We start from the raw sequence: 3588 nt of genomic DNA, 5'->3' as shown, positions 1-3588 counted from the left end.
AATTTAGTTTTTAAGTTGTGTGTTTCTTGTAGAATCCATATAAAGTAATATACATTAGCCTATTGTTAAAATAATGAAAAAACCATCATTAAATATATTTGTTTTATTGTATTGTTACATTAATAGCTGTTGTATTGTTATAGGATGGCTTGTTAAACATTTCATAGGATTTTCAGAGGGAGGAAAAACCAAGACATTTAATATAAAATGTAAAATGAATAAATACATTAAAAAAAAAAAAAATGGTTAAAAGCCATCATCCCGGAGAACATTTAATTTCGTCCCATGCATTTTTTTTTACCGTCCCCGAGACGACGGGACTACGTTAATCTCAAACCCTGGAAGTTACATTTTATTGTTTGCATTATTTGTTTCAGCATTGAAATTTGAAGATGGTCCCTCAGCTCTTTGACAGCTTTGGCTCTTTTTCAGATCAGCAGACGGACTCTTAAGTCTTTCTTATTTACAGTATATATAAACGTTTCTCATTTCTATTCAGACTTCCATATATATTTAATTTCCTTAACGACTTGCCATAATATATATATATATATATATATATATATATATAAATATATTATATATAAGCCAAATTATCCCGATCCAGATATTACTTTAATTCAAGTAATTAAGTAATATTTCCAGGGCTTGAATTTACAACCATTTTAGTCACATATGTGCCCAAAATGTAATCTGTGCAACTTCAAAATATTTGGGAACAAACAATTATTGTATTGTGAGTGAAAGTCGTGGCATTAGCCTCTATATTGTGAATGAATAACATAGAGGCTAATGCCATGACTTTCATTGTTTCAGTGTATCTTGAAGGATCATGCAAGTAATTGTTTCTTGTTGATGCTGTAAACAAAATGTCACTGTGCAAACCCATGTTTGTTGTTGTACTGAACACAGATTGAAAATAAACCGACTGAAATAATAATAATAATAATTAATAATTTCTAAGTCTTTGTTAGCCGTTTGTGAGGTTTTGTGCTCGTGCGCTACGTTCGCTCACATCCTGTGCATCTCCTGGGGGCTAAGCCCCCCTGTCCTTAAAAGCTAGTGACGCCCCTGGACGTTACACTTCGAGCCAGCTTTCTTTAAAGTTAAAGTTAAAGTTAAAGTACCAATGATTGTCACACACACACTAGGTGTGGCGAAATTATTCTCTGCATTTGACCCATCACCCTTGATCACCCCCTGGGAGGTGAGGGGAGCAGTGGGCAGCAGCGGTGGCTGCGCCCGGGAATCATTTTGGTGATTTAACCCCCAATTCCAACCCTTGATGCTGAGTGCCAAGCAGGGAGGTAATGGGTCCCATTTTTATAGTCTTTGGTATGACTCGGCCGGGATTTGAACTCCCAACCTACCGATCTCAGGACGGACACTCTAACCACTAGGCCACTGAGTAGGTGTTTAAAAGTGGGTATGAACTATTCTGTGCCTTATGTCTTGACAATGTACTAACAGTGATGGGCAAACTACTTGGTAAATGTAGTCAGCTAAGCTACAAGTTGTGATCAGCAGCTCTGGGGGTTGGTTGAACGTCTTGAGCTGATTCTCTGCTGTGCCCACTTTCGGATTGTGTCCTGTGAGATTGTGGCTCCCAGGAACCTAAAAGAGCCCACATTAGACACTGCAGTTCAGAATGGTGAGGGGGGAGCTTCCCCTGAAGTCCACTGTCATCCCCAGAGTCTTGAGCGGGTTCAGCTCTAGGCTGTTCCACCTCCCGTCTGTAGGCAGATTTGCCGCCGTCCTGGATGAGACTGATGACGGTGGTGTTGTCTGCGAACTTCACAAGTTTCACAGGAGCGTCCCCTGAGGTGCAGTCATTGCTGTAGAGGGAGAAGAGAAATGGGGAGAGAACACACCCCTGCACTGATTGTAAATATTATATTTTATAAACAGTACATATATTTCAAATTCAAACTAAAAGTTTTCCCATTCGAAGTAGTAGCCTAGAGCAAACTTTTTGACTCGGGGGGCCGCATTGGGTTAAAAGAAATTTGGCCGGGGTTCCGGGCTGTGTGTGTGCGTGTGTGTATATATATATATTATTTATATATATATATATATATATAGATGTATATATATATATATGTATATATATATCCATCCATCTTCTTCCGCTTATCCGAGGTCGGGTCACGGGGGCAGCAGCCTAAGCAGGGAAGCCCAGACTTCCCTCTCCCCAGCCACTTCGTCCAGCTCTTCCTGTGGGACCCCGAGGCGTTCCCAGGCCAGCCGGGAGACATAGTCTTCCCAACGTGTCCTGGGTCTTCCCCGCAGCCTCCTACCGGTCGAACGTGCCCTAAACACCTCCCTAGGGAGGCGTTCGGGTGGCATCCTGACCAGATGCCCGAACCACCTCATCTGGCTCCTCTCGATGTGGAGGAGCAGCGGCTTTACTTTGAGCTCCCCCCGGATGGCAGAGCTTCTCACCCTATCTCTAAGGGAGAGCCCCGCCACCCGGCGGAGAAAACTCATTTCGGCCGCTTGTACCCGTGATCTTGTCCTTTCGGTCATAACCCAAAGCTCATGACCATAGGTGAGGATGGGAACGTAGATCGACCGGTAAATATATATATATATATATATATATATATATATATACTGTATATGTATATATATATATATATATATATATATATATATATATATATATATATATATATATGTATATATACTGTATATATGTATATATATATATATATATATATATATATATATATATATATATATATATATATATATTGTGTATATATATATATATATATGTATATATATATTAGGGCTGCAACAACTAATCAATTAAAATCAATTATAAAAATAGTTGGCGATTAATTTAGTCATCAATTCGTTGGATCTATGCTATGCGCATGCGCAGAGGCAATTTTTTTTTTTTTTAATTTTATTTATTTATTTTTTTTATAAACCTTTATTTATAAATTGCAACATGTACAGCTGAGAAACAATAATCAAAATAAGTATGGTACCAGTATGCTGTTTTTTTTTTCAATAAAATACTGGAAAGGATAGAAATGTAGTTTGTCTCTTTTATCCGATTATTAATCGATTAATCGAAGTAATAATCGACAGATTAATCTATTATCAAATTAATCGTTAATTGCAGCCCTAATATATATATATATATATATATATATATATATATATATATATATATATATATATATATATATATATATATATATATTCTTCACGCACTAATTGACTAAAAGAGTGCACTTGCCGCACGCTCGCCCAACACTGCGACGCAAGCGCGATGATGTCACATTATCGATGGGAAAATGCATTTTTAGACAATATGATTTGCTTGAGTGGCTAGGAGACCCCGTGAGTACAAGCGGTAGAAAATAGATTAGAAAAGACACTTTTTTAAAAAGTCTCCAACTTGAGACTTCCCGCCGGCCGTAGTTTGGGGACCCCCGATCTAAACTTTACCGCTGACGAGTATTATTTTTCTATACTTTTATTGTAATATTTTCACAATGCGTTTGTCCATTTTTGGCCGAAGTAAGACAAAGAAAACAATCTGAAGTTGTTTTAATTGTTTAGTTTAATGCCATG

This window comes from Nerophis lumbriciformis, linkage group LG02, assembly GCF_033978685.3.
Source record: "Nerophis lumbriciformis linkage group LG02, RoL_Nlum_v2.1, whole genome shotgun sequence".
Classification (NCBI taxonomy): domain Eukaryota; kingdom Metazoa; phylum Chordata; class Actinopteri; order Syngnathiformes; family Syngnathidae; genus Nerophis; species Nerophis lumbriciformis.
The sequence above is the reverse complement of the archived record's forward strand: the minus strand, read 5'-3'. Positions refer to the sequence as shown.